The 10,942-nt window shown below is 62.7% G+C and overlaps 1 long non-coding RNA gene across 1 annotated transcript; it reads right to left on the minus strand.

Annotated features, from left to right (window-relative positions):
• Positions 1-1,022: 1,022 nt before the first annotated feature.
• Positions 1,023-8,829, minus strand: LOC102259322. The gene is made up of 3 exons (XR_314138.2): positions 8,433-8,829; positions 2,278-2,440; positions 1,023-1,417 (listed from the first exon to the last, which is right to left on the minus strand). It is a non-coding gene; the product is annotated as an uncharacterized LOC102259322 (long non-coding RNA).
• Between the last annotated feature and the right edge of the window lie 2,113 nt (positions 8,830-10,942).

The following is a 10,942-nucleotide window of genomic DNA, read 5'->3' on the forward strand; positions in this document are numbered from 1 at the left end:
AGGATGTTTTTCTGTTGTGGTGTGGGGAGGGCGAGTGGCCTGAGCTGTCAGAGCCCAGGCTCCCTCCTGCATGTGGTCCGGAGCGCCTCGCCTGTTGGGGCACCGGGCCTGGCCCTATGATGCCAGCAGTTCTCCATCCCAGACACCTCCCCTGGGCTGGGGCCCCCTGCCCATGCCCCAGGGCAACACCCCAAGGCCCTTTCCTAAGGACAAGGACATGATTACTGAGCTCAGTGCACATGTGACCTCGCGTAGGGGACAGTGTGGTGGCAATGGGCCCAGAGAGGGGTCACTGGCCATTCAGCGTCAATAGCCAGGCCCCTGGGAGAAGCGTACACTCTGGTCCTTAACCCCCCACTGCACTGGGTGGGGGCCTCAGGGCCCGGGTGCCAACAGGGGGACACCTATGTGGGGAAGGGGAAGGCAGCAGGTGGAGACCAAGGTGGGATGTGAGCTCAGGAGAGTGGATGCCGTGACCTCACAGGCACACGCGTACCCCCTCATGTCAGCATGTTTACAGACACATGTGTTCCCAGGCACATGTGCCCCCTCCACGTCAGCATGTTCACAGGCATATACAGAACTGGCTCGGGGGCCAGTTGCTGCAGCGATCATTGGTCCCTGGTAGCTGGGCCTGGCTCACCCTCTCCAAAGTCAAAGAACTGTGGCAGCTGGAGCTCTGGGAGGGGCACCGAGCCCCCCTCCCCCCTGTGCTCCCGGGAGCTGCCTGGAGTTCTTTCCTGCAGGAGCCCTGGGACGTGTGGTTCCAGAGGACAGGCATGCCCAGGCCTCTGCAAGCCCCATGTCCCCAGACCCGCCGGCATAGCATCACGGGTGGGATGAAGATGGAGGAGGAGGAAGTGGGAGATGCGGCCTGGTGCCCCGCTGTTATTGGAAGATGGGGAATAAGACGCCAGGCCTAGTTGGGGTCCCATGAGGGGCTCGGGGACCCAGCCCAGGCTTGGGCAGGATCCATCATTCCCTGGCCCTGGGGCGACTGGGCTGCCATGCTGTGGGGCGGATCCAGATGAAGGCCAGCTGGGGGGTGTGGGACTCCAAGGTGTAAGCCCCCAGCCGCTCAGAGAAGAACGACTCTGCTGTTAAAACAATTTATTTTGCTGTCCAAGAAACGAACAGCTGTTTACCGTCAGTGGGTCTGAGCCACTCCCTGGGAGGCAATGGTGCTGCATTCGCCCTCCTCCAGGCTTCCTGTGTGAGGAAGGGCCTGGCAGGCCTTGGGTCAGGGTGGGCAGGGGACGCCATCAGGGACTGGGCCATGTCTCCTGGCCACTTCCATGACCCTGAGGCTTCTCTGACCTGCCTGGTCCACATCCCCTCGGCTACTGTCACAGGTGGTCACCAAGGCCTCTGGGCTCCATCCTGGGACATTGCAGGGACAATGGAGACCAGCAGCACCCTGAGGACCCGGGGGAGCACACGTGGTAAACTCCAGGGGCCGGGACCGCAGTGTAGTCAGGAAGAGGAGGGGGCCCTGCTGAGTGGTGCTGTGAGCACAGGCCGAGGGAAGGGGTGTACCCGGAGAGACTGCATGGAGGGGAGGGAGGGTCCAGCAAGGGGGAAGTTCCTGGGGTGGGTCTGCCGACCTGTGTCCCGTGAGGCACGTGACCCGAGAGCATGCTGCCCACAAGCGGCCATCCCTGCCGGGCACCTGGGGGACGCTCCTAGGGCCTTTGACTCCCTGGCCACATCCCCGATGGCCCCACAGGACCCAGGCCAGTGCCGCAGTCCCATAGCCCATGGCAGCACCGGGTCAGGGGCTTTGTCCCCAGTCTCTTCCGCACCTTGCTGTGGGCCACCTGCCCCCACGCCCAGCTCCGGGCTCTCAGGAGGCCCCAGGCTAGGACTCGGCCAGGGGTGGATGCTCGAAGCTGGGCACCTCCCCCCGCCCCCCCACCGGCCGGCCCCTCCTGCATGTCCCACAGCTCAGGGAAGTGACTGCCCTTGGGGGCTCAGTTTGCTGGAGTCTCAGCAGCAGTTCTAATTTTAATGCCGATGGACTGTGAACAACACCCCACACAGCCGGGAAGCGTGTGTGAGCAGCAGAGCGGGGATGGGGCTGTGGGGCCTCGGCTTCCGGAGCCTCTGGGAACAGGACCCTCCAGGCAAACCCTCCCTCCCTGACCTGGGTGCAGGGCCAGGGGAGGAGGTCGATGCTGTAGCCAAGCATGTCAAACTCAGGCCGCATGCCTCCCAAGCCTGAGGGAGCCTTCTTGGACCAGCCCAGATGGAGGCTGTGGGGTGGGCCCTCACACCCACCTCTGTGCCCCAGTGCTGAACACCAGGGAGTGCCGGCGTGGGCCTGAGCGGTGCTGTCCAAGGCTGGCTGCTCAGAAATCCATTCTCGGGCAGCTCGGTGCCGTGTCAGGAGCCCGGGTCCCAGGAGCTGGAGCCCATCCGTGCATGTGCTGCCGGCCACTTGCTGTGGGTTTTGTGGAGACAGGAGGAGGCCTTCGGTGAGGGGACACAGAGTGAGGGCGGGCAGCCCCAAACACATGAACCCCAGAAGAGAACAAATCGCCGAAACCACAGCCCTGAGAGCTGACACGCTGGGCGCTGTGTGGGCGCTGTGTTTGGAGCTCCCTCTGTGACTGCACACACATGTGGGTGCGCGGCAGCCCATGCGTGCGCGAGGTTCGTGAATGAGTAGCTGGCCCCTGCTGGGTACTCAGAAGCTGAGTGCCTTCTCATGCTAAGTGCGGTCTCTCGGAAAGTGGGCTGAGGAGGGCGGGCCTGGGGCCTTCCCTGCGGGCATTGCTCTGCCTCTCGCCATTACTCCATTTCAAAGAAGAGGAAACGGAGGCCTGGGGAGGGGAGGTGACCCCCAGGGCCCCCCAGCAGCAGGAGGCCAGCCCCCCAGCTCACTCTCGCTGGCCCTCCATGCCGCCCTGGAGCCCTTATCTGTAGTTTGCCCAGCTACAAAACCATGGTGTTTATTCCTGGCTGTGCTTGCTTAATTCCTTCCATTTGGGGCGCAGCATTGTGGGGTTCGTGTCCCAAATGTGCCCAATCAAAGAAGTCACCCGGGGCACTTGCTGAGCCCCCGAGCCCCCAGACTTGCTGACCGGCTCTCCAGCGAGGGGCCCAGCTCTGCATTTTAAACAAGAACCAGGGAGCTCCGGGGGCGGCTGCTGGGAGAAGGTTTGTGGAGGGAGATGGGCTCTGCAGTCCCACACAGGCTCCGTCTCGGCTCTCGCGAGGAGGTGGGATGAGAGTGGATCCTGGGTCTCCTGGTGTCCTGCTGCCCAGGCTGGACACCCCGCTAGACTCGGCCCAGGGCTGACCTGACCCGAGCTGGGCTCGGAGTGTCCCTGAGTCTCGGAAAGGTATCTGGGCCCTGGACCGAGCCCTGACCCGAGCAGGGCAGGTCCAGGCAGCCTCAGCGGCCCGGCTGTCCCCATCACACCTAGGATCTTCGCCCCGCCCCGAATTTCTGCTGCGTGGCTCCCGGGAGACCTGGAGCTATTTTGGCTGCACCAGCCTTTCCACTCGGCCAGGCTTCAGTGAGCAAAGATTGTGCCGATGTTAACAGAACCGGCACGGGGGCCTGTGTGGCACTCTGTCAGGGAGAAGGCCCAATTAGGAGGGGAAGTGGGGGTGGGGCGGGCCGATGGAGTACAGGGGAGCCCTTGGGCCCAGCCCACGCGGGAAGCCACACGCAGCCGCAGGCCACCAGCACAAGCAGGTGGACTTACTGCAATGCAGTGACAATGCTGGGCTGTCCACTGGGTGCCCCGCCTACCGGACCCCTAAGCTGGTGTGTCTGGTGGCAATCTGGGGGCAGGACTCGGGCGCAGAGACACCAGCCAGGGGCAGAGGGGCGGTGGAGGGAGGGCACAGTGCCCTCAGGCAGGACACAGGAGCACATGCGTCCACTGTGAGGGGCTGGCGGCTGGAGTCCCCTCCCACCCACTCATCCAGGCGAGCAGATCCCGGGAAAGCGCCCCGTGAGTGCAAACCTCTCAGAAGCTAAGTGCCTTCTCATTTTGCTCCCTGCTGCTCTGGGTCAGCTCCCCTTCACGGCGGCAGGCCGCCAGCACACCAGCCGGCCTCAGCGACACAGCACTAATTGGGGCATTTCCTGGCTAAATGAACAGCGGCCACAGCATCCAGCCTGGACTGCACCTGGACTCGGGCCGTAGGGCACCCTCCCTGGCACCGAGGGCAGGCGCGCAGCGGTGCGGCTGGCGTGGTGATGTGGATGTGTTGGGAATGGGAAGGACAGGCTGCTGAGACCCCAGAGCTCAGCACTCAGTGGTGCCCCTGGCTAGCCCTTCCCCCTCCTCCCTCCATCCCCCTTCCACAGGCCCTGGCGGCCTTCCCTGGCATAGATGCTAGAGGGGTCCACCAAGGAGCTCCCCATGGTCTGTGAACCCCAAAGTGACAAGGCCTGCTTCACCCTGCAGAGGGCCCCAGCCACACGGCCATGATCCGTCCCATGGAGACACCCACCCCCGATGCGGCGCCTTTCCCCACGTGTCACCCATAGGCAACCCCATTTGTGTGCTCAGCTCAGCTCCTGCTGAGGGTGCTCATCCCCCTGCCCGCCCCCCCCCTCTGCTGGGCCCACCCTGCCAGCCCTCAAGTTCTGACGGGGGACCCAGGAGGAGGGGGTTGAGCTGCTGCATCAGGATTGAGGACCACCCACCTTCAGAGCCACAGCAGTGGGGGTCCTGATGGGGGGGAGGGGGAGGAGGGTGTGTGAGGCCCCAAGAGCCGAGATCCTGTGTGGGAAAGGCTAGTTGTTAATTGGTTTTTGCAGAACGAGCCTAATGGGCTGGGAAAATTGCAAAAGTCTTTGTGTGCTGTTAACCCGCATGAGGGGAGCAGGTTTGGGGGGGTGTCCTCACCCTTCGGGCATGTCTGTTCCTAACAGATGAGGGTCCACGCAGGCAGGACAGGGCTGACGCTGTCTATATCCCCCACCTGGGCCCCTGAACAGACCAGACCCGCAGTTGGGTGGGGCCGCAGGCTCTCTGGGCGGGGTCGGAATTCAGGCAACAGCACCACCCTGGTTGGTCCCACCAAGTCAGGCCTGGCCCCGGGCCAGTGTGTGCCTCTGCAGGCCTGGGGGTGGTCCAAGACTAGAAGGGGGCGTATCCTGAATGATACTGACCTGGGACAGGAGAACCATCACCCCCACCCCAGGATCTGATGGAGGGAGTGGAGCCCGTGGAGAGGAAGGGCAGGGGACGCGCTGTTGGATGGACTGAGTGGTGGGAGATGGATGGACAGTCAGATGGGAGGCACGGACTGGGGCTCAGGTGGCAGAGGGGAGACAGGCGAAGGCCCCGGGGATGGAGGGGGAGGACTGGCAGGTGAAAGCTTCCAGGTGGGCAGCTGTGGCTATAGCTGCTCCCGGTTGGCAAAGGGAGGGCTCGATCATGAGTTGGCCCCCGTCACCCCCGATTAGTTCTCGGGGCCCCCAGTCATCCCTGGGCTGAGCCTCAAGCTCCCGAGGCCCTGAGACCCTCTTCCCTCATCTGATTCTGTGACTGCCTTCCTGAAGCCCCTGAGCTCAGGAGGCTGCCCACCCCCCTCCACACACACACACTCACACACACACCCCTGTGCTTTGGCTCTCTCGCTCCTCCATCATTTTTCAAAAATAACTGTGTGGCATCCGCTGCCCCGCCCCCGGGCGGCTGCCTCCCAGGTTGGCCTTGCCGAGCTGTGAGTGTCGAGGTGTTTCCCGTGCAAGGTCTTCATCGTTCCCTAATTGTTCACATTAATTCTTCTCCCTCCTTGGTGAGCGTCCCTTGAAGCCTCGCCCGTGTCTCCCCTTTGCTGCATCAAAATGAGGCTGCTGTGCTCCCTGGGATGGGGCTGCGTCCCCCGTCCCCCCCACCTTGGCCAGCCTGAGATGGATGTTCCTTTAGTGCCCATAAATCTCGGCACTGCCTCTGGGAAGACAGCTCGGAGGCCTCCTGTCCCGGAGTTTGCCGGCAGCGGGTTTAATTAGCCCTCCCGGCAGAGGGGTGGGCTGGGGAAGGGGCCCCCCAAGGCCCACCTGCTTTGTCTAGAGCAGCGGTTCTCACCTTGTGGGTCGCGACCCCTTTGGCGGTCGAACGCCCCTTTCACAGGGGTCGCCTAAGACCATCCTGCATATCAGATATTTACATGACGATTCATAACAGTAGCAACATTACAGTTATGAAGTAGCAACGAAAATAATTTTATGGTTGGGTCACAACATGAGGAACTGTATTTAAAGGGCCAGAAGGTTGAGAACCTCTGGTCTAGAGGAACCACGGCTGGGCCTGCAAGAACCACCGACTGCTCCTCCCTCGCGCATCCATGTGCATGGATTCAACAAGCCAGGCTACATAACAGGCCTCCCACGCTCAGTCCCAGGCGGGCTCCTTTCTTGCCCAGTGGCCAAGGGCGTGATGCCCGGAGCCCGAGCAGCGCCCTGCCAGCCCCCGAGAAGGAGGCCCATTCATCTTACCCACTGCGCTAATAAATGCATGGTGAGCCGGTGGGTGCCAGAAGGAGTGGCGCCCGTCCCGCCCCCACCTGGCCCCGAGAATGAAGACTCCTCCACCCAGCCCAGCCACACAGCTTGAAGCAAACACGCTCCCGCAAAGAGGACAGGACCCCCCTGGAGCTGGGAATCCCTGCCGCTGGCCGCAGATGCTGGCTGTGAGTCCCGTCCAACCCCCGCCCGCCCCCCGGGGTCAGCAGGGCCCTGCCAGTCCGGCTGTGCATTTGGCCGCAGGAATGAAAGAAATGCTGTGAGCAACGCTTAGGACAGCGGAAGGGAGGTGAGGGCTTCCAGAATGAGCCCCAATGACCCCTGTGTGAGGTGTGCTCAGGTGGCCCAGGCTGGAACCACTACTCGCTGCATGGCCTTGGGGACTCCCTTAACCTGTTGGGCCTGGGATTCCAAGTGCGCGGTTGGTGCCTGGGTCCGAGGACTGAGAAGACACACCCGCTGGACATGGGTCGACTGGAAGGAGGAACGGCCTTGAGATAGAGCAGCAGGGTGTCCGGTCTGGCCTCTCCCTGGCCATCTCTCCAGTCTTTGAGCCCCTCCAGCACTGGCCTCAAGCTAGGCCCTCTCACAGTGGCTCTGTCAGCTGCAGGGGCTCCTTCCACGAGGGCTCACTCATTCCTCCTGACAGGAGGGAAAACTGGGGACCCCCAGATGCGGTAACCTGCCCCAGCCACAACTTGACTCCAGGCTCCCCCAAGCCCTGTGTGCTGCGGCTCCATTCTGTGACTGCCCCGCTGGGTGGGAATCAGCCTGGGGTGGTGGTGGTCAGGGAGGGCTTCCTGGAGGAGGGGTCATGTCAGAGCTGAATGATGAAGCGGAGGGTACTGAGAATCCCACGGCATTCTGTCTGGGAGCGCAGGGAGGCAGCAGTGGGAGGATGGAGCAGGACCCCCAAGACCCCCAGGATTCCAGCCTGACTACATAGCGAGGGTCAAAGCCAGAATGCTGGTGGCCAGTGGCTCCTACACTCTCCCCCTGGGGCTGCCCAGGCTTCAAGGGGGGACCCTGCCAAGCCTGTGGGCTGTGCACAGGGGCCAGGCCTACCATCCAGGGCTCCAGGGAAGCCCCAGCCCAGCACTTGGTGGGGAATGACAAGCAGGACCACCAGCAAGGCCTCCTAGTGAGACAGGTCATGACAGCGTGGTCACGTGTCTACGATGGCTCAGTGCACCATGTGCTGAATGGATGGCATTCCTGGGCCCCTCCCGGGCTGATTGGCATCAGAGAGATTGATGTCCAGGGCCATGTGATGTCCAGGGCCATGGGGACGCTGAGGCATGGCGAGGGGGCACGTGCCGGCCCACAGCACCTGCTGGGGGTGATGTGTCTGAACAAGTGGCCTCAGGTAGGTCCAATCCTGCCCAGATAAGTCGCCTCCACACCCCTTGGCCTCAGTGTCCTCGTCTGCACACGGACGGTGTCCGCAGCCTCTTCCCCTCGGACATGAATGAGGGAGGGTGTGGGAGACGCTCACCCCACGCCAGGTGGCCGAGAGCTGGGCAGGGCTGGCGACCGGGACAGGTGCCCTGGCTGTGAGGGAGGCCTCTGCCTGGCTGCCCGGGGCCCCAGCTCATTGAACAAATTAACACATTTCCATCAACCTGTTCCCGGCATGTTCTCAGTCTCCCTGGACATCAGTTCACCATCCGCCACTCAGCATTCTACTGCTTCTATTATTTCAAAACGAGTATAAGGATTAAAAACCAATTATTTCAATTACTGTGCAGAGCCCCGGCGGCCAGTTAAATGGGGTAGGTACTCCCCTAGGAGGGCCTGGGCCAACCCTGCAGCCCCCCCCCCCCCCCCCGCAGGCAGCACCCGGTGGCCCCAGGACCCCTCCAACCTCAGAGGCCTGCAGCGAAGTGACCCTCCGAGCCCAGGGCCTTGAGAAGGCCGCCCGTTCGCCCCATTCACCTACTTCGAGCCCCGGCTTGAGGTGTCAGCCTCCGCTGATGGTGTTTAGCAGCCCTAACCTGGGGGCCTGGGCGTGAGGACAGGCCTGTGAGCCGTGAAGGATTCTGTCTGCAGGCTGTCCTGTGGTTGGCCTGGCATCCTTGGATGGGGGCCAGGAGCATCCGCGGTAAACCAGCAGCTGGCGTCGGGGGAGGTCGACACGCTCAGCCCACGTCTCCGGGCTTTAATTAGCTTCCTGCACAGGTCTCAGGGTCCAGGAGACAGAGGCCGAACGTTAACCGCCGCCCCACCCGCCGGCCCCGTCCATCAGGCGTGATCTCAACGAGCCAGCCGGGCCAGTGAGTGGTCAGGGTCGGGGTGGGGGCAGGCGGGCGCTGAATCCGCTGCCCCGGGGCCCAGCACTCCCGCCCCTCCCCGCCCCTCGCCAGCACTGGCTGTTGGTGATCTCATCTCTTCCTGGGCTGTAAATATCACCCAAATGCTCCAGACTCCCAAATTGTCCTCCAGCCCGGGCCCCCTCTCCTGAGCTCAGCCCGCACAGCCTACGCTACACCCCCGACCAGATGTCTCCTGGGCCTCGGCAACGAGGGAGGCCGCTCCTCCCTGCATCCCACCTCAGGGACGGGTGCCCCACGCCGGATGCTCGGGACAGACGCTGGAAGCCTGCCCACTGCCTCCACCTTTCGCTGGGTCTAACTCCGACTTGCCCACGTTCCCCCTCATCCCCCGACCCCTCCCTCTGCCAGCCTGGCCAGACGGCGCACCCCTTGCCTCCACTGAGCAAGCCCCACTGCACACAAAGCAGCCGGAGGAACTTCTCAGGAAATCAGATCCCACCCTTGCCGTCTTAGGACACAGTCGCCAAAGCCTCAGGGACCCTGTGCACCGGCCCCAGGTCCACCTGGGCCCAGACATCCACCTGCGTCACCTTCAGTAGAACCGGTGGGCCCCTTGTTCCCATCCCTCACTGTGGCCTCGGTTTCTCCCTCCTTGGGGAGGGGAGGGTGCCCCCAAAGGATGGGCTGGGAGGACATGTGGCTGGGAGGCACGGCCCAGCGAAGGAAGCCTGCAGCTTCCTGAGGTTCAGGCAGCCGGTGAGAGGCACCGGGGGCCTTAGGGGTGTCCTGAAGGGGGCAGGTGTCTCTCAGTGAGGAGCAGGCTCAACGGAGGGAGTGGACTTATCTTGGGAAGCCTGTAAGCTGAGGAGCCCAGGTGGGCCTCAAAGCCTTTTGCCAATGGGTGTTTGTGGTTTCCTGGCTGCCAGGAAGGTAGTGGGAGACCTGGGGCTGCCATGCCCTTCCAGAGCCCCGCAGCCTCAACCTGGAATTCTACCCGCTCCCCATCCCTAGCAGTTTGGCTGCATCTCCTTGGGCACGCCAGGGGCTGCTCGGGAGAAAAGTGGATCAAGAAACTCCTGCTCATGCACCCCCTGCCCACTCATGCCCAGGCCCAGGCTGGCAGACTCCCGGCTGTGCAGTCACAGGGACCGGGTGCCAGGGAGTGCTGATGGTGGGCCGCCAGGCACAGGCCTGAGGCTGCCCAGCACATTGACACCAGAGTCCACAGAGCTGCCTCTTCGGAGGCTATGGAGGGGGACGCTGGGGTTTCCTGGGCCCAGAGGGGCTGGGGTAGGAGCCCGTGTAGGGCCTGAGCTGCCCCTTCTGAGCCCAGAGCCAGGCGTCGGGTCTTGGAGCTGGGATGTGCCAGGGTCCACTGTGCAAAGGGGCAGCCTGCCAGGCCCACACAGAGGTGGGCAGCGCCAGTGCGCCCAAGTCCAGGGTCTCCTGGAAGAAGAGATGGGGCGTGTGGGAAACCTGGCTGAGGAGGGGTGAGGGCCAGACAGGAGAGGCAGGGGGCCTCCCCCACAGTACCCAGTACTGCTCTGGGCAGCGGGGAAAGGGTCTGAGCCCCACCGAGGGACAGTGGAGCTGGGCACGTTGCTGAGCACGTCCTCCCCTCCTCTCCCTCCCTCCCTTGGGCTTCCTTAGCCCCCGCGGCCTGCATGGCCATCTGGCTCCACCAGCAACACACCCCTTACTCCCTCCCCCAATCAGTGTTTTCCTTCTCCTGCTCCCCCGGCCCCTGCCCAGGAGGACGGGTAGCCTCCACCACGTGTCCACTTTCCCTTTTGTTTCTGAGCCCTTACCACACAGGCCTGGAGGAAACGTGCGTGTGCATATTTTTGCCTGCGCTGTTTGCATGCATGTGTGTGTGTGTGTACACATGCGGGCCCTGCCCTGCCTGTGCGTGTGTGTGTGTGTGTGTTATGTGCGCATATATAGGGTATCCCAAAATTCACGCAAGATTTGAATTTTGCATGAGCATTAACAACAACAACAACAAAAAATAAAAGCCTAATTTTACTTGGTTTATTGAATCAGATTCTAATATCTGTTGCCCTTTGATTTCAATCCCTTCAATTTGATAAGCATTACCAAGTACCAATTATGGCCCAGGAGCAGGGACAATGAAGACCAATGAAGACCACGGCTTTGCGTATGTGCCAGCAAAGCC

This window comes from Myotis brandtii, unplaced genomic scaffold (assembly GCF_000412655.1).
Source record: "Myotis brandtii unplaced genomic scaffold, ASM41265v1 scaffold463, whole genome shotgun sequence".
NCBI lineage: Eukaryota > Metazoa > Chordata > Mammalia > Chiroptera > Vespertilionidae > Myotis > Myotis brandtii.